Raw genomic sequence first — 20,228 nt, 5'->3', positions numbered from 1 at the left:
AAGCTGCGGGCCTGGGTGGGCTGTGATTGGGTGGACTTTGCTGCCACCCAGTGGAACTGGCAAGGATTACAGCCACAGGGACTGAGGGCCTGATCCCTACCCATGACTAACTGAGCCTAGCAATTAAGATGCACTGGGGGCCGGGCGCGGTGGCTCACACCTGTAATCCCAGCACTTTGGGAGGCCGAGGTGGGCGGATCACAAGGTCAGGAGTTCGAGACCAGCCTGGCCAATATGGTGAAACCCCGTCTCTATTAAAGATACAAAAAAAAAAAAAAAAATTAGCAGGGCATGGTGGTGGGCGCCTGTAGTCCCAGCTATTTGGGAGGCTGAGGCAGGAGAATCGCTTCAAAGCAGGAAGCGGAGGTTGCAGTGAGCTGAGATTGCAACACCACAGTCCAGCCTGGGCGACAGAGCAAGATTCTGTCTAAAAAAAAAAAAAAAAAAAAGATACGCAGGGCCCCATAGGAGAGAGAGAGACCCTCAGTGAGCTGAGCTGACAATCTGTGGGCTTGAATACAAATAACTGCAATCTATCCAAATACTTACGTGGACGAGTACAGGGCAGCACATTGTAGAAATGGAAGGCAATGTGATCCTGAAGTGCTGGATTATGGAAGGCTTTGAAATGAAGGGGTGGAAACCGGGAAAGGACAGCCAAAGCTGCAGTCACAGCATGAGCAAAGCTTGGGAGGTGTGCAAGTGCACGAGGAATCACTGAGCGGGCTCAAGGCTGCCGCTTACTGCATGGGGCCTGGCACCTAACAGACGGTCAATAAATGTATGAATGAATGACCACTAGATTTCTAGAGCACATGCTTTTTGTGTGGTTGATGTGTCTGAGGAAAGCCTTACATGGTTTCCAGGTGGACAGGAAGCCAACCAGAGGGTCAGATAGCCTAGAGTTTCCTCAGGGAAGGGAAGGAGCCTCTATGGAGTCCTCCCAAGGATAATGACGCTACTTCTGTCATTACTTTTTTTTTTTTTGATACAGTGTCTTACTGTCACCCAGTCTGGAGTGCAGTGGCGTGATCTTGGCTCACCACAACCTCTGCCACCCAGGTTCAAGCTGAGTAGCTGAGATCATAGGCATGCACCACCACGCCTCGCTAATTTTAGTATTTTTAGTAGAGACAGGGGTTTCATTATGTTGGCCAGGCTGGTCTCGAACTCCTGATCTCAAGTGATCCACCTGCCTCAGCCTCCCTAAGTGCTGAGACTATAGGTGTGACCCACCAAACCTGGTCTGTTACTACTCTTTTTATTTTTAATTTTTATTTTATTTTTTGAGATAGATTCTTACTTGTCTCCAAGGCTGGAGTGCAGTGACACAATCTTTGCTCACAGCAATCTCCGCCTCCTGGCCTCAAGTGATTCTCCTACCTCAGCCTCCCAAGTAGCTGGGATTACAGGTGCCCACCAACATGACCAGCTAATTTTTGTATTTTTAATAGAGACAGAGTTTCGCCTTGTTGGCTAGGCTGGTTTCCAACTCCTGATCTGAGTGATTCGCCTGCCTCCCAGAAGGCAGGGATTACAGATGTGAGTCACTGCACTTGGCCTATTTTTGTATTGCATTGTATTGTATTGTACTGTACTGTATTTCTTTGTTTTTTTAATTCTTTACTTTTTTAAATGGAGTCTTGTTCACCCAGGCTGGAGTATGGTGGCATGATCTCAGCTCACTGTAACCTCTGCCTCCTGGGTTCAAGCTATTCTTCTGTCTCAGCCTCCCTTATAGCTGGGACTACAGGCATGTACCACCACACCTGGCTAATTTTGTATTTTTAATAGAGATGGGGATTTCACCATGTTGGCCAGGCTGGTCTCGAACTCCTGACCTCAGTGATCCACCTGCCCTGGCCTCTCAAAGTGCTGGGATTACAGGCATGAGCCACTATGTGTAGCTTATTTTTTTATTATCTATTTATTTTTGAGATTGGGTCTCAGTCTGCTGCCCGGGCTGCAGTGCAGTGCCATGATCTTGGCTTACTAAAACCTCTGCCTCCCAGGTCTAAGCAATTCTTCTGCTTCAGCCTGCTGAGTAGCTGAGACTGTAAGTGTGTGCCACCTCGCCTGGCTAATTTTGGTATTTTTTGGAAGAGACAGTATTTTTTCCCCGTGTTGGCCAGGCTGGTCTCAAAATCCTGGACTCAAGTGATCTGCCCACCTTGGCCTCCCAAAGTTCTGGGATTATAGGCATGAGCCACTGCACCCGGCCATATTTTTTTTGTAGTTTTAGTAGAGACAGAGTTTCCCCATGTTGCCCAGGCTGGTCTCGAACCACTGAGCTCAAGAGATCCAGCTGCCTCGGCTCCCAAAATGCTGGGATTACAGGCGCCAGCTATGGCGCCCAGTTAGTTATTGCTTCTTACGGTGTTTTGTGGACACGTCCACATCACCTCAGGCGCGTCTCTCACAGCTGTGCAGTGGGCAGAGCTGGGCTTGCTGTCGTCCTCCCATCTGAGATGAGGAAACCAAGGCCCGGAGAAGGGAGGTGGTGGAGCTGGGGCTCGAACCCCAGACTCCTTGTTTGAAGCCTGCGCTGTTGACTAACATCTATGTATGAAGGCGAAGAGTGCAGGGGAGCCCAGTTGGTGGGTGGGTAGAATCTAAATTAACTAAAGGGGATATTTTCTTTTCTTTTTTTTTTTTCTTGAGATGGAGTCTCACTCTGTTGCCCAGGCTGGAGTGCAGTGGCTCGATCTCGGCTCACTGCAGCCTCTGCCTCCCAGGTTCAAGCGAGTCTCCTGCCTCAGCCTCCCAAGTAGCTGGGACTACGGGTGTGTACCACCATGCCTGGCTAATTTTTTTTTTTTTTTTTGTATTTCTAATAAAGACGGGGGTTTCACTGTTAGCCAGGATGATCTGGATCTCCTGACCTCATGATCCTCCCACCTCGGCCTCCTAAAGTGCTGAGATTACAGGTGTGAGCCACCGCACCCGGCAAAAGGGAGATTTTCTATTTGAAGAACAAGGAGAGACCCAGGAATGTCAGGTCCCCTTCCTCCCCGAGTGGGACGGTTGGGGAGGTTGGGCACATCCTAAAACGCAGGCTGGGTCAGTCACGTACCGCAGCTCCACATTGCTCCCAGAGCAGTCCAGTGCCTTTGGCCTTGCAATCAAGGTGCCCTCACAAGAAGCAGTCTAGCCCCTTGATTAAGAGCATGTGCTCCGGACTGCAGCCCCTGCTCCCACAGTTCAGTTGTGTGACCAAGTGGGCGTCTTTAGTCTCTGGTACCAGCATCTCCTCCTCTGTAAGCTGTGTAAGGAGAGCACCTGCCTCATAGGTTGTAAGTGGTAGATGAGTCAGGATGCATCATGCACTTAGTTCTGTGCCTGCTGTTGCTGATAATATTAAGTAGAGCAGACCCTAATTTTTTGCTTCTGTCATCAGGTCCAACCCTCCAGTCTGGGTTCCTGGCTTCTCCCAGATCCACCACGCACAGCGCTGCCTCCAGGCCATTCTACAGGCTGTTCCTTCAGCCTGGACCTGTCCTTCCCCCTACCCCTTCTTTCCAGATCCCGACAAACAGCACTCCTCCTGATGGCCTCCTTGTCCCTCTCCAGCTGGAGCCACTTCAGGCTCTTAGTGCTACTCCACGCGGGCACTGATGGGTCATAAAGAGATAAAGACACCACACCTGCCCTTAGAAAACGCCATCCTGGGCCCAGCGCACTGGCTCACGCCTGTAATCCCGGCACTTTGGGAGGCTGAGTGACTCCAGTGGGACTTCTCTTAGACAGAGTTACTTCTTTCTGCAGCTCATTATCCACGGTATGTATGTCTGTCACTCTGCTCTGACAATCTAGGATTCTATTTCCTTTTTTTGTTTTTTTGAGACGGAGTTTCCCTCTTGTTACCCAGGCTGGAGTGCAATGGCGCGATCTCGGCTCACTGCAACCTCCGCCTCCTGGGTTCAGGCAATTCTCCTGCCTCAGCCTCCTGAGTAGCTGGGATTACAGGCACGCGCCACCATGCCCAGCTAATTTTTTGTATTTTTTTAGTAGAGACGGGGTTTCATCATGTTGACCAGGATGGTCTTGATCTCGACCTCGTGATCCACCCGCCTTGGCCTCCCAAAGTGCTGGGATCACAGGCTTGAGCCACCGCGCCCAGCCCTCTATTTTCTTATTATTTTCGAGACAGGGTTTTACTCCACTGTCCAGGCTGGAGTGCAGTGGCGTGTTCACAGCTCACTGCAGCCTCAGCCTCCTGGGTTCAAACAATCCTCCTGCCTCAGTCTCCCAAGTAGCCGAGATTATTAACGTGCACACCACCACACCATCATGTTTATATTTTGTGTAGAGACAAGATTTCACCCTGTTGCCCAGGCTGGTCGGGAACTCCTGAGCTCAAGTGATCTTCCTGCCTCAGCCTCCCAAAGTGCTGGGATTACAGGTGTGAGCCACCAAACCCTCCTAGAATAACATTTTCTAAAGACAGGTGTGGTGTTCCTTTGTCTTATGAACCACGAGTGCCACCGTGGAGTAGCACTAAATTCTCAACAAATATTTGTGGAAAGAAAGCATGAACTCAGGACAGGAAAGAAGGAGAAAGAAGAAGTTGAAGGGAAAGGACAGGAGATGAAAGGTAAACCAGATAAAGCCAAGGGCCAGCTCCACTTACCTTCTTCTAACTTCAGGGAAAGGCGAACTAGCTAAAAATCAGCCCAGCTCCTTCTTACAACATCAGGGAAAAGAACATGAAGACTGGGGACCTGTGGAAATATGCAGCTCTTCCTTGAGCCATGGCATTGAAACAGACTTTGAAAACTGCAGAGTTGCCAGGCACAGTGGCTCACCTGTAATCCCAGCACTTTGGAAGGCTGAGGTGGGTGGATCATTTGAGGTCAGGAGTTCGAGACCAGCCTTGATAATATGGTGAAACCCCATCTCTACTAAAAATACAAAAATTAGCTTGAACCTGGGAGGCGGAGGTTGCAGTGAGCCCAGATGGCAGCACTGCACTCCAGCCTAGGCAACAGAGTGAGACTCCATCTCAAAATGGAAAAAAAAAAAAAGAAGAAAACCTCAGAGTAGGTCTGGATATTCAGCCACTCTGAAGCTCGATTTCCTCATCAGTAATAGAGATAATAATGGTACTTATCTAATTGGATTGTTATGAGGCTCGAGTAAGAAAATAACTGGAAAATCCTTGGCACCTGGTGCAAAGGAAGCACTCCATAAATGCTGTGTATTGCGATGGTGATGGTTGGGTGATTCTGAGAATTCCAGACGTGCAGTAAATGACCGCACACCGCTACCGGATGGAGGGGCTCCCCAGGCTTGAAGAAGTGCCTGTTGTCCTGGAGCCTGGCCTGGCAGTCACTCGGAGGTCACAGTGCTGTTGCCAGGTCTCCCTGAACCCCCACAAGATACACAATGAAGACTCCTGATTGCCTGATTAAAGGAAGCGGATACACAATTAATTTCAATTTTAGACCTAAAGCCCCCTCCCACCTTTCAAAAAGTATTGCACACCCTATTTCAATTTACACACTGAGCCAACATGGAATTTTCCAGCGTGTTCTGTGGCCTTTGAAGTGACCAGACCAGACTATTGATTTATTTCCAACTAACCTCTTTCTTTGAATCCAGAAGGGTCAAGGTTAATTATATAATAAAACATACTGTGCCCAGCTGCCCCTCTAAGGGCGCAGGGAGCCCCCTGACCTTTCCGTGCCGGCGAGTGGTGGATCATGTTTCTGATCCCTTCCCCACATTCATTTCCTTCATCAGGGCCCATTAAGAAGGAGAAGAAAAAAAAAAAACCGGCCCTTCATTTCCTCTCTGAGAGATTAATTTTAATTCGCTGGAAACCAGCATAGGTGATCTAAGCCATGTTTCCAGGCTGCCTCCCTGGATTGGAAAATCTTGGGGGAGCATCTACTCTGGAGCCGCTGGGAAATGGGGTAAGGGTGGGAGAGGGTGACAAAGGGGTGCAGACTCCTGTGTCTGTATCTCCCACAAAGGGGACCTCCCCAGAGTCCATGGCCAGGTCCCCACTAAGCCATCCTTGCCTGCTGAGGTGACAGTTAACCATCCAGCCCAGGCTTCTCAGGTGAGTTCTCTTCCAGTCAGTCCTCAACAGTTACCCACCCCCGCGGCCTCCCCCCCCCCCGCCGCGGCCTCCCCCCCCATTGGTATCAGCACAATCCCTGCTTTCCCTGATGATGAAGCAGGCTCTGAGTGGCACCAAAACTGGTTCCAGATGTCGCAGGAAGGAGGTGGAAGTCCCATGGCTTTTTTCTGCTTTTTAAGATCATGGGTTTTCTTCTCCCACAGCCTCCTACCCTAGGGAAACAACATGGTAAATACTTTCTTTCCATTGTTAAAAAAAAAAAAAAGAAAAATGGTTGGATGCAGTGGCTCACACCTGTAATCCCAGCACTTTGGGAGGCTGAGGTGGAAGGATCTCTTGAGCCCAGAAGTTTTTGAGACCAGCCTGGGCAACATAGTGAGACCTTCTTTCTTTCTTTCTTTTTTTACCCAGGCTGGAGTGCAATGGCGCGATCTCAGCTCACCACAACCTCCGCCTCCTGGGTTCAGGCAATTCTCCTGCCTCAGCCTCCTGAGTAGCTGGGATTACAGGCACGCGCCACCATGCCCAGCTAATTTTTTGTATTTTTAGTAGAGTTTCACCATGTTGACCAGGATGGTCTCGATCTCTTGACCTCGTGATCCACCCACCTCAGCCTCCTAAAGTGCTGGGATTACAGGTGTGAGCCACCACGCCTGGCTTCTTTCTTTCTTTCTTTCTTTTTTTGAGACAGGGTCTCACTCTATCACCTGGGCTGGAATGCAGTTCTGCGATCCTGGCTCACTGCAGCCTGGACCTCCCTGGGCTCAGGTGATCTCCCACCTGTCTCCTGACTAGCTGGGACTACAGGGACACAACATCACATCTGGTGAATTTTTCTTTCTTCTTTCTTCTTTCTTTTTGTAGAGCCAAGTTTTCGCCATGTAGGCTAGTCTCGAACTCCTGGGGTCAGCGATCTGTCCACCTTGGGCTCCTGTGTGGGATTACAGGCTGGGATTATAGGTGTAAGCCATTCCTATCTGATTTCTTTCTTTCTTTCTTTTTTCTTTTTTTTGAGATAGAGTCTCGCTCTTTCACCCAGGCTGGAGCGTAGCGGCACAATCTCAGCTCACTGCAGCCTCCACCTCCTGTGCTCCAGTGATTTGCATGCCTAAGCCTCCTGAGTAACTGGGATTACAGGTACGTGTCACCATGCTCAGCTAACTTTTTATATTTTTTGTAGAGGTGGGGTTTCACCAGGTTACCCAAGCTGGGTCTTGAACTTCTGGCCTCAAGAAATCTTCCAGCCTCGCTCAGCCTTCCAAAGTCCTGGGGTTATGGAAGCCCACCACTAACCCTAGCTAATTTTTGTATTTTTAGAAGAGACAGGGTTTCACCATGTTGGCCTCAGGCTGGGTGCCATGGCTCACACCTGTAATCCCAGCACTTTGGGAGATTATTTGAGGTGGATTATTTGAGGTTAGGAGTTTGAAACCAGCCTGGCCAACATGGCGAAACCCCGTCTCTACTAAAATACAAAAATTAGCCAGGCATGGTGGCACATGCCTGTGATCCCAGCTACTTGGGAGGCTGAAACAGGAGAATCACTTGAACCCAGGCTGGCAGAGTTTGCAGTGGGCCAAGTGCACTCAGCCTGGGCGACAGAATGAGATTCTCTCAAAAAAGAAGAAGAAAATTCAATACTAGGATCTCATATATAACCCATTATCATTTGTTCCCAGTTGTCCCAACAATGTCCTCCTCAGCTGTGTTTCCCTGATCTGAGATCCAGCCATGACTCACACACCTTGGTTGTCACTTCTCTTTGCTCCCCCTGTTACAGAGCAGCCCCAACTGCTCCTGTTTCCCGTGGTGCTGACACTTCTGAAAGGGACAAGACCAGTTGTCCTGCAGAGTGACTCATGCTGTGGATTGGCCTCATGTTTCCCCCTGACTACTTAGAGATGTTTGGTGTAAACAGCTCAGAGGCCACTCTGCGTCCCTTTTAGTGCATTTCATCTGGAGGTCCCTGACGCTGGCCTGCCATGATTTAGGTGAGGGACCTGGATTTTCAGCTGGAAGGAGGGTGCATGTTCTCACCTCCTGGAGGCACCCCCCACATGGAGGGAAGAAGGCAAGGAGTTGCACAGCTCCTCGGTGAATAAGTGTTAGCCACAGGAGGAGCACAGACTCTGGGACTCTTCGACCCCCACAGACGACAACCAAAAAACTCAGAAGGAAGTCTGTCCATCACAGCCTGGGACGCACTCTCTTGGCGCCTCTCCGTGGAACATTTCTCAGTGTGTCAAGGGCCCAGTCACTTCCATGAGGCTCCCTCCTCTCTCCTGCAGCCCTTTGCCTCGCTTCATTTGCCTGCTTGTTGCAATGTGTTAGAGTTCACCGTGGGGCTCTTACTGCCCCTGTATATCCAGGCCTGGCAGAGAAGCTTCTCCATAAATATTTGTCAAATAAATCGTAACCCAAATGAAACTAGTATGCCTTGTGGTCAGTTTTACATTTATTTTATTTATTTATAGACAGAGTCTCACTCTGTTGCCCAGGCTAGAGTATAGTGGTGGGATCTCGGCTCACTGCAACCTCTGACTCCCTGGTTCAAGTGCTTCTCCTGCCTCAGCTTCCCAAGTAGCTGGGATTAAAGACATGTGCCACCACGCCCAGCTAATTGTTGTATTTTTAGTAGAGATGGGGTTTCATCACGTTGGCCAGGATGGTCTTGATTTCCTGACCTCATCCGCCCGCCTCAGCTTCCCAAAGTGTTGGGATTACAGGCGTGAGCCACCACATGCCTGGCCTTTCTTTTTTTTTTTTTTGAGATGGAGTTTCTCTGTTGTTGCCCAGGCTGGAATGCAATGGTACAATCTCGGCTCACCACAGCCTCTGCTTCCTGGGTTCAAACAATTCTCCTGCCTCAGCCTCCCGAGTAGCTGGGACCACAGGCGCACACCACCATGCCCAGCTAATTTTTGTATTTTTAGTAGAGACGGGGTTTCACCTTGTTGACCAGGATGGTGTCGATCTCTTGACCTCATGATCCACCCGCCTCGGCCTCCCAAGGTGCTGGGATTATAGGTGTGAGCCACCGCGCCCAGCCGTTTTTTTTTTTTAATGGGTGGAGTGGGCACAATCTCCCTCATAGTGGCACAATATAGGCTCACTGCAAACTCCACTCCCCGGGTTCAAGCAATTCCCTTGCCTCAGTATCCCGAGCAGCTGGGCTTACAGGCACCTACCACCATGCTTTGTATTTTTAGTAGAGACAGGGCTTTGTCAAGTCGACCACGCCGGTCTCGAACTCCTGACTCAGGTAATCTTCAAGCCTTCGTTTCCTAAAGTGGTAGGATTAGAGGTGTGAAACACCGCCCCGCATCAAAGCAATCTTTCATATTAATCGCGAAGCTTAAGCGCCCAAAACACAAACCATGATTATGAGTGCTCTAGTGATAAGTATTAAGTAACAAAAACTCTGACAGTACACTAACATCAAATCTACTTTTAGACACTTGAACGTAGCCTTGCCGAAACAAGGCCTCAAAAAATTGGTTTAAGACTCAGAGTTGTTCCTCTCCACGGAAATCTTTAGTAAAAGGCGAAAGATTTATACGATCTGAAGAGAAACCAGAGTATGAGGAATAAGTCCGTAACTCACTTCTGGGGTAAGAGAAACTCCTAGTTTGTTGATGGTGACTAGTTAATGCCAAGGTTCTGCACCTAGAAAAAATTTTTCAGATTATTTTGCAAGAAGAGTCTAATTTTAACAAAATGTGCGTAGAATAAAAATGTTTAATTTTGCCGTTTTAAATTTGTACTGTGAGCAGGGCATTATGGGTATGCAAATAATCGGATCAATCTTTTGATTCCGGCGTGGAGGATTTCACTGAGTGCCTTTTGTCACCGTTAGGGGGCGAGGCCGAGGACTGGCTGGCTGGAAAAGAACTTCTTCCTGGTCGGAGACTCGGGTCTTATATGTTTTGTGTATTTCTAAGTCTGAGTTTGATTTCTTTTAAAGACTGCTATTAAATTGAAAGAGGAAAAATAATTCACAAGTAAATGATTGACCCAGAATTCAAGATAGTGGTTCCTCCCTTAGGTGGGGAGCGAGAGGTGTGACTGGGGAAGGGCACACAGAGATTTAAGAGTTTGGCAGTTTTCCTTTTTTTAAACTGTGTGGGCACAAGGGCGTTTGTTGTAATTTTTAACCATGCACTCCGGGGATATGCTGACTTTTGTATACCATTTGAGAATGCCTGGCAATGTCCCTTTTAAAATTGGAGCTTGAGCTCTCCGTTTGAGGTTTCCTGCCCCACTGGACGCTGCTATTGGCTATACCAGTTTCATACCTCGTGTTTCCTTACCCTGTGCTTTAAAAATGTGCTGTCCGGCTTGGTGCACTGACTCAACACCTGTTGATCGCCTGAGGCCCCGAGTTCGAGACCTGCTGTCTCTACAAAAAAATAATAACTTAAAAAAATAGTGCTGTCCTGTCCTCACAGCTACACTGTTGGCTCTGACCAGCCTACCGGGAACTCCTTCCTAAGGAATGGGCTCACTGGACAATCAGTGAAAGGAAAGCAGTGCGGGCTGGTCTAGAATTCCTGGCCACAAGCAATCCACCCCTCTCGGCCTCCCAAAGAATTGGGATTACAGGCCTGAGCCACCATGCCCAGACAGCTCTACGATTTTTCCAGCCACTGGTGTAAACATTGTTTCCCAATTTTCACACCTTAATGTGAAGCAAAACCTTCTTTTCACCTTGCTGCTCCTTTGCTAGCAAGTCAATCATATTTGACATGCATGTAATTTAAATTTGTCTAATACATTTAAAAAACAGATTTATTGGATATAATTTTAAAGCTATGAAATCCACCCATTTATAAAATTCGTTGGTTTTTAGTATATTCACGGTTGTATAATCATTCCCACAATATAATTTTAAATTTTTTTTGTTTGTTTGGGGTCTCTTGTTTTTCTTTTTTTGAGACGGAGTCTTGCTCTGCTCCCTAGGCTAGAGTGCAGTGGCGCGATGTCGGCTCACTGCAACCTCCATCTCCAAGGTTCGAGATTCTCCCACCTCAGCCTCCCGAGTAGCTGGTAACTCAGGCGCCTGCCACCATGCTCAGATAATTTCTTGTATTTTTAGTAGATACAGGGGTTCACCATGTTGACCAGGCTGGTCTTGAACTCCTGGCCACAAGTGATCTCTCTGCCTTGGCCTCCCAAAGTGCTGGCATTATAGGTGTGAGCCGCCGTGCCTAGCCAGAATGTTTTTGTCACTCCAAAAAATGAAACAGTACCCATTAGAAGTTACTTCCTATCTGCTCATTCACTCAGCCTCTGCCAACCACTAATCTACTTTCTGTCTCTAATAGGCCTGTTCTAGACATTTCATATAAAAGGAAGCATACAACATGTGGCCTTTTGTGCTGGCTTCTTTTGATGTGGCTCATTGGTAAGCAAACATCCATCTGGTTTTGTTTGTTTCCTTGCATGCTTTTTCCCTCCACAACAAGGACAATGTGATTTAATTCTACAAATGTATAAACCAAAATACAAAACCACGATGTGGAACACAAAATAAGATAAGTTCTGAGACGCCCAGCAGCTTAGCCGCAGCAGCCGCCCCGTGGTCCTGACTGAGTCCTTTCCATGACTTGGAGTTGGCTCTGACCTTCAGAACTTGAGGCCTGCAACCAAAGTGCCCTGGTTCAAGATGATGAAGTGGAAGCCAGTCTCTCTCGGGTAGTCATCACCCAGTTGGCTGCAGCCCAGGCCTCCCTGGCGGGGGCGGGCAGTGGGGGGCTGTGCCAGTTCCCCACTTCACACACTGCTGCTTACTCTTGGCAGGCCACGTGGGGAACATCCAGGGGTCCATGGGGGAGGAGGGCATCTCAAAGAAATACAATTGCTCGGCCGGGTGTGGTGGCTCACGCCTGTAATCCAAGCACTTTGGAGGCCAAGGCGGGCAGCTCACCTGAGGTTGGGAGTTCAAGACCAGCCTGACCAACATGGTGAAAACTCGTCTTAAAAAAAGAAAAGAAAAAAAAGAAATACTATTGCTTGAGGCCATCCTTGGTGCCGATCCTCCTCCAGGGGAAGTAGTTCAGAGACTTGTTCATAAGATCGAAGCTCTGTTCTGAGAGCAATGCCCCCAAGACCTTGAGGAGGTTTCTATAGGGGTACTGGCTGACGGTCATCTCCTTGACTGCTGGAAGGTTATTGTAGCCAGGCCTGTTTGTTTTTGTTTTGATACAGAGTCTGGTTCTGTCACCCCGGTTGGAGTGCAGTGCTGCAATCACAGCTCACTGCAGCCTCAAACTGCTGGGCTTAAGCACCTCCTGCCTCAGCCATAGCAATCCTCCTGGCTCAGTCACCTGAGTATCTGGGACTACAGTCTGTGAGCCGCATTGGGCTAATTTTTAAAAAAAATTTTTTGTAGAGATGGGGGTCTCCCTATGTTGGGAGACATGTTGCCCATGCTGGTCTGGAATTTTCGGGCTCAGGGGATCCTCCCACCTCTGCCTCTCAAAATGTTGAGATTAAAGGCGTGAGCCACTGTGCCAAGTAACATACATCTGTTTTATTTCACAGTGTAATGGGAAGTTAAAGAGACCCATGAAGATGCAAAGTTCTCACCATAAGATAATAGCTATACCTGATAGGACTTAGCAAGGGGCTAAGGGGACAGGCTGAGGGGTGGGTCACTGAGCTCTTCCTGGATTGAGCCTTGGGAGAGAGTATTTCCATACTCCTGGGTTTTAGGGGATATTCATCTGCGGGCCTTTGCTCTGCTTCACTCTGGAAGGGTCCTGGACAGCTCTCACTGTTTAGAGAACCGAAAGGAAGCTTACTTATTTTTAGCCATGCCAGTCTCCATAGAGGGTCACAGAGTTTCTAGAACTTGTAATTCCAAAGCCTGGACTCACCCCTGATCCATTGTTTATGGTGTGGCTTTTACTTCCATTTCCAGCAAGAATTCATGCTAATATTTAATTTAAGAAACAACCAGGCTGGCGTAATGGCTCACGCCTGTAATCCCAGCACTTTGGGTGTCCGAGGCTGGTGGATCACCTGAGGTCAGCTGAGATCGCACCACTGCACTCCAGCCTGGGTGACACAGCAAGACTTGGTCTCAAAAGAAAAGAAAAGAAAAGAAATAACCTAGAGGCTGGGTACAGTAGCTCATGCCAGTAATCTCAGCAGTTTGGGAGGCCAAGGCAGGATTGCTTGAGGTCAGAAGTTGGAGACCATCCTCGGCAACATAGCAAGACCCTATCTCTACCAAAAAAAAAAAAAAAAGCTAGGCATGGTGGCACGCTCCTGTAGTCCCAGCTATTCTGGAGGCTGAGGCAGAAGGATCACTTAAACCCAGGAGTTCAAGGTTGCAGTGAGCTATGATGGCACCACTGTACTGTAGCCTGGGTGACAAAAACAAAACAAAACACCATCAAAGAAACAACCTAGAAACCAAAATATGCAGAATATAATATACCTTTGTTGGAATGTCTGATTGAAATTGATTTGAACTTACAGATTAAATTGGGAACAATATCCCATCTTTATGACACCAAGTCTACCAGTCTTTTCATTTATATCTTTTACTCATTTACTTTTTTTTTCTTTTTTGAGACAGAGTTTTGCTCTGTCATCCATGCCAAAGTGCAGTGGCGCCATTTTGGCTCACTGGAACCTTCACGTCCTGAGTTCAAATGATTCTCATGCCTCAGCCTCCTCCCGAGTAGCTGGTATTCCAGTCATATGCCACCAAAGCCAGCTAATTTTCTATCTTTAGTAGAAATGAGGTTTCACCATATTGGCAAGGCTGGTCTTGAACTCTTGATCTCAAGTGATCTGCCCACCTTGGCTTCCCAAAGTGCTGGGATTACAGGCACGAGCCACTGTACCCTATTTACATCTTTCTTTCTTTCTTTTTTTTTTTTGAGATGGAGTTTCGCTCTTGTTACCCAAGCTGGAGTGCAATGGCACGATCTCAGCTCACCGCAACCTCCACCTTCTGGGTTCAAGCAATTCTCCTGCCTCAGCCTCCCAAGTAGCTGGGATTACAGGCACGTGCCACCATGCCCAGCTAATTTTTGTATTTTTAGTAGAGACAGGGTTTCACCTTGTTGACCAGGATGGTCTCGATCTCTTCACCTCATGATCCACCCGCCTCGGCCTCCCAAAGTGCTGGGACTACAGTGTAGGCCCGGCCTACATCTTTCTATAAACCATATAATTGACTTCATAGAGACCTTTTAAAATTTTGTACCTAATATCTAAGGAGTATTTTCTGCTATTATAAATGATAGATTAATGCTTTAATTGATTGTTATAATTCAAATAATTTACTATTTGCCTACATATGCAATTTAAATATAATGTGAGCCACATATGCCATTTTAAATTTCCTAGCTGGCTAGGTGCAGTGGCTCACTCTTGTAATCCCAGCACTCTGGGAGCCTGAGGCAGGTGGATCACTTGAGGTGAGGAGTTGGAGACCAGCCTGGCCAACATGGTGAAACCCCATCTCTACTAAAGACACAAAAATTAGCCAGGTGTGGTGGCTCACTCTTGTAGTCCCAGCTACTCAGGAGGCTGAGGTGGCAGAATCACTTGGACCTGGGAAGCAAAGGTTGCAATCAGCCAAGATCGTGCGACTGCACTCCAGGCCGGGTGACAGAACCAGACAAAATCTTTAAAATCCAGTCTGTGGCCGGGTGTGGTGGCTCACACCTGTAGTCCCAGCACTTTGGGAGGCCAAGGCAAGTGGATCACGAGGTCAGGCGATTGAGATCATCCTGGCTAACACGGTGAAACCCCGTCTCTACTAAAAATACAAAAAATTAGCCAGGCATGGTGGCATGCACCTGTAATCCTAACTACTCGAGAGGCTGAGGCAGGAGAATTGCTTGAACCTAGGAGGCGGAGGTTAAGCTGAGATTGTGCCACTGCACTCTAGCCTAGGTGACAGAGCGAGACTCCATCTAAAAACAAAAAACAAAACACAGTGTGTATTTTACATTTCAAATGCTCATAGCCACATGTGGCCAGTGGTTACCGTATTGAACAGTATACTTCCAAATCCTTTTGGATCTTCTTTGAAGATGATCACATTGACTGAGAATAATACTGATTTTGTTTTTTTTTTCTATTCTTTATACCACCCCCACCTCCCACCCCCCACCGACTTTTCTTGTTTTACTTTCCTGGCAAGGCCCTTAGTCAAAACTGAATGGAAGCAGTGATACTGTCATTTTTGCCTTCTTCCAGATTCTAAAGGGAAAGTTTACAACACTTTCTGTTACGTGTGATGTTTTTGGTGGTTATTCTCCATTAGGTTAATAAGCGGATTCCTATCTATTCCTATGTTAATAAGATTAAAACATAGCCAGGCTTGGTGGCTTATGCCTGTAATCCCAGCACTTTGGGAGGCCAAGACCGAAGGATGGCTTGAGCCCAGGAGTCCGAGGCCAGCCTGGCCAACATGGTGAAACCTTGTTCCGAAAGAAAGTACAAAAATTGGCTTTGCAGACAGCACCGCTGCCTGGAGCCTTGTAGTATCAGCCACGGCCAACCCCACCGTGTTCGACATTGCCATCGACAGTGAGCCCTTGGGCCGCGTCTCCTTCGAGGTGTTTGCAGACAAGGTTCCAAAGACAGCAGAAAACTTTCGTGCTCTGAGCACTGGAGAGAAAGGATTTGGTTATAAGGGTTCCTGCTTTCACAGAATTATTCCAGGGTGTATGTGTCAGGGTGGTGACTTCACACGCCATAATGGCACTGATGGCAAGTCCATCTACAGGAAGAAATTTGATGATGAGAACTTCATCCTAAAGCATACAGGTCCCGGCATCTGGTCCATGGCAAATGCTGGACCCAACACAAACGGTTCCCAGTTTTTCATCTGCACTGTCAAGACTGAGTGGTTGGATGGCGAGCATTTGGTCTTCGGCAAGGTGAAAGAGGCATGAGTATTGCAGAGGCCATGGAGCGCTCTGGGTCCAGGAATGGCAGGACCAGCAAGATCACCACTGCTGACTGTGGACAACTTTAATAAGTTTGACTTGTGTCTTATCTTATCCACCAGACCATTCCTTCTGTAGCTCAGGAGAGCTCCCGCCACCCCGTTTGCTCACAGTATCCTAGAATCTGTGCTCTCGCCGCAATTCCCTTTGGGTTCCGTGTTTTCCTTGTTCCCTTCCATGCCTAGCTGGATTGTAGAGTTAAGTTTATGATTACGAAATAAAGACTAGGCCGGGCATGGTGGCTCACGCCTGTTATCCCAGCACTTTGGGAGGTGGAGGCGGGTGGATCACAAGGTCAAGAGATGGAGACTATCCTGGTCAACAAGGTGAAACCGCGTCTCTACTAAAAATATAAAAATTAGCTGGGCATGTTGGGAAGCTGAGGCAGGAGAATTGCTTGAACCTAGAAGGCGGAGGTTGTGGTGAGCCAAGATCGTGCCATTGCACTCCAGTCTGGGTAACAACAGCGAAACTCCGTCTCAAAAAAAAAAAAAAAAAATTAACTCAGAGCCAGAACAAATAAACACAATAGAGGTCTCCATTTTAAACACATAAAACTTTAAACACTCAAAATATTGATTGGCCATTATTGAAACCCATTTTAGGAATGAAGTAATATTCCTTTTTCCCTCTTTTTCTTTTTTTCCCCTTAAAAAAAAAAAAAAAAAAAAGAGACAGGATCTCCCTATGTTGCTCAGGCTGGTCTCAAAATCCTGAGCTCAAGAAAAAAAAAAAAAAAAAAAAGACTAAATAACAACAACAAAAAGAAAGTACAAAAATTAACCAGGTGTGGTGGTGCGAGCCTGTAGTCTTTACTACTTGGGAGGATGAGGTGGGAGGATGAGTTGGGAGAATGAGGTGGGGGGATTGCTTGAGCCTGGGCGGTGGAGGCTATAGTAAACCTAGGTAGCACCACTGCACTCCAGCCTGGGTGACAGAGCGAGACTCTGTATCAAAAATAAAGTTAAATTATATAAATATATTAAATATGTATGTATATATTATATATAAAATGGATAGATGTTTAAATTTATCAAGTATGTTTATGCATTCATGGGACTGCCAAATGATTCTGCTCTAATCTCTTATAGTGTTGATCGATCTACACTAACAGATTAATGGGACTTCTATTTATTTATTTATTTGAGACTGAGTCTCGCTTTGTCACCAGGCTGGAGTGCAGTGGCACGATCTCAGCTCACTGCAACCTCCGCTTCCTGGGTTCAAGCAATTCTCCTGTCTCAGCCTCCCAAGTAGCTGGGATTATTACAGGGGCACCCCACCACACCCGGCTAGTTTTTGTTTTTTTAGTAGGTCTCACCATGTTGGCCAGGCTGGTCTTGAACTCCTGGCCTCAAGTAATCTTCCCACCTCAGCCTCCCAAAGTGCTGGGATTACAGGTGCGAGCCTTACAGGTGTAGTGCTTGGCCTACCCTAATAGATTAATGTTAAATCATTCTTGTAGATTTTTCTCTGGTTTCTATTTGTTGTGAAATAGAAACAGATGCCAGGGCCCTCAGTTACAAGAAGTAGATTCTCTTGTAGAAGCAACATTCAGTCCTTTCAAATTTTGCAGTAGAGAGAGATTCTCCCTATAGGGAAGGTAGTTGGGGTCCTTAGGTCTGAGCTCCTTTTACAGGGTTGCCTCTTTTCTGGTACTCCTTGCTAATTTCTGCTGCAGCCTCCGCGATGGCCACAAGAGGGTGCAACTTCCATTTAGTGTTCAATTCTGACCACAGGCCCACCCGCTGCAGTCACGGTGTCAAGTATCTTCTTCCCTTAAATCCTAAAAGAATTTTGAAAATTTATGTTCCTCTTGCACATTTTAAAGATCATGTCTACAGTTTTCTTGAGATAACTTACAATATAAGTTCAAATAGATGCAAAGGATGAATATTTTGTGTATTTTAATAGTAACTCTCAAAACTGTTATATCCCTAACAATTTAGGCCAGGTGCAGTGGCTCCTGCCTGTAATCCCAGAACTTTGGGAGGCCAAGGCAGGCGGATCACTTGAGACCAGGAGTTCAAGACCAGCCTGGCCAACATGGTGAAACCCCATCTCTACTGAAAATAAAAAAAATTAGCTGGGTGTGGTGGCATACGCCTGTAGTCCCACTACTCAGGAGGCTGAGGCAGGAGAATCGCTTGAACCTGGGAGGCTGAGGTTGCAGTGAGCCGAGATCACTTCGTCGCACCCCAGTGTGAGCAACAGAATAAGATCCTGTTTTAACAACAACAAAAAGGTTCCGGGCACGGTAATCACACCTGTAATCCCAGACCTTTGGGAGTCCAAGGCGGACTGATCACAAGGTCAACAGATTGAGACCATCCTGGCTAACAAGGTAAAACTTTCTCTACTAAAAATATAAAAAATTAACCAGGTGCGGTGGCACGCACCTGTAATCCCAGCTACCCAGGAGGCTGAGGCGGGAGAATTGCTTGAACCCAGGAGATGGAGATTGCAGTGAGCCGAGATCCTGCCACTGCACTCCAGCCCGGGCAACACAGCGAGACTCCATCTCAAAAAAAAAAAAAACAAAAAAAAACACATTACCTCAAAAGTCAGGTTAGTGTCTGGCTCTATAGGCTAAGGAGAGATTGCAGCCAGGAAGGGGCAGGGGTGCATGTGCTGGCAATATCCTGGAGTTCAGTTACCTACAGGCATTTTGTAAGGGCACTGCATATACAGAACGCTTTAGGTGTAGAAAATCTTAAAACGTTCTCCAAAATAAGTAGCACAAAAAGCTGAAGATTCATACTAAAAGAAACTTCTGGAATGCAGCAGTGACTCCAACAAATAATGGCTTGCAGAAAGAGCTGATAAGAAAGTGCATGGTCTCTTATTTATATAAGATTAGGCCAGGTGCAGTGGCTCTCACCTGTAATGGCAGCTCTTTGGGAGGCAGAGGCGGGTGGATCATCTGAGGTCAGGAGTTCGAGACCAGCCTGGCCAACATGGCCCCATTTCTACTAAAAATACAAAAACATTGCCGGGCATGGTGGTGGGCAGCTGTAATCCCAGCTACTCGGGAGGTTGAGACAGGGAAATCGCTTGAACCTGGGAGGCAGAAATTGCAGTGAGCCAAGATCACCCCACTGCACTCCAGCCTGGGTGACAAGGGTAAAACTGTCTCAAAAAATAAAATAAAAAATAAGATTAGCCCTACCTACCAAAGCAAGGACTACAGTATGGGCAAAACATAATGTAAAGCATCTCAATAATTATTATAATTACTACAAATGTAAATGATAGCATTTTGGTTGATTACTGGATTTTTCCATTCTTTTTACTTGTTTAATGTGGCTTTTAAAATTAAAAATTCCACCTATACCTCGAATTGTATTTCAACCAGATAGTGCTGCAAAGAAAATGAATCAAGTTGGATTAAGAAATCGGTTCTTAAAATTGGATTAAGACTCAGAACTGTTTCTCTCCACGGAAATCGTTAACCCTGCTAAGCAACGTTTCAATTATATATAACAGACCACTAAGATCCACCACAAGTTTCAGTAAGCAGTAATAAGATAAAAATACCTTAAGATCATTTCTGTTATTAAAACATCATAAGTGGCCTTGCCGAAACAAGGTCTCAAAAAATTGAATAAAAACTCAGAATTGTTCCTCTCCACGGAAATCTTTAGTAAAAGGCGAAAGATTTATGCGATCTGAAGAGAAACCAGAGTATACTCACGTAGTCCTGTAACTCATTTCTCGGGTAACTGCAACTCCTAGTACACTGATGGTATCTATTTATCCCAAGAGTTACTACCTGAGAAAGTTTACATAAAACAATTCTGCATATAACATTCTTATACTTAGAAAGGTCAAGCAATATAGAAATTTTTTTCGGAAAAACGATACTGTTTGCAGTGTATTCTGGGTATGTAAATGAGATCTGAATAATCGTCTTTAGACTCCGGAAATACCCTAGCAGTCACACGGTGCTCTTGGGACAACCTTTAGGAGGCGAAGCGGAGGCTTTGCTGCCCAGGCTTTTTTTTTTTTTTTTTTTTGAAACGGCGTCTCTATTACCCAGGCTGCAGTGCAGTGGTGCGATCTCGGCTCGCTGCAACCTCCGTCTCCCGGGTTCAAGCGATTCTCCTGCCTCAGCCTCCTGAGTAGGTGGGATTACAGGAGCACACCACCGCACCCGGCTAATTGCT

The 20,228-nt window shown here is 46.9% G+C and overlaps 2 non-coding genes and 1 pseudogene across 2 annotated transcripts; 1 reads left to right on the top strand and 2 right to left on the bottom strand.

Annotated features, from left to right (window-relative positions):
* Nucleotides 1-9,551: 9,551 nt before the first annotated feature.
* On the bottom strand, nucleotides 9,552-9,667 carry LOC118145215 (U5 spliceosomal RNA). Its single transcript, XR_004730343.2, has one exon. It is a non-coding gene; the product is annotated as a U5 spliceosomal RNA (small nuclear RNA).
* Nucleotides 9,668-15,531: 5,864 nt separating this feature from the next.
* LOC144577555 (peptidyl-prolyl cis-trans isomerase A pseudogene) lies at nucleotides 15,532-16,287 on the top strand (annotated as a pseudogene).
* A 3,347-nt stretch (nucleotides 16,288-19,634) lies between these two features.
* LOC118145216 (U5 spliceosomal RNA) lies at nucleotides 19,635-19,750 on the bottom strand. The gene has a single exon (XR_004730344.1). It is a non-coding gene; the product is annotated as a U5 spliceosomal RNA (small nuclear RNA).
* Nucleotides 19,751-20,228: the final 478 nt, after the last annotated feature.

This window comes from Callithrix jacchus, chromosome 8, assembly GCF_049354715.1.
Source record: "Callithrix jacchus isolate 240 chromosome 8, calJac240_pri, whole genome shotgun sequence".
Taxonomy (NCBI): domain Eukaryota; kingdom Metazoa; phylum Chordata; class Mammalia; order Primates; family Cebidae; genus Callithrix; species Callithrix jacchus.
Note: the sequence above shows the minus strand (reverse complement) of the source record. Positions and strands in the feature narration are given on the sequence as shown.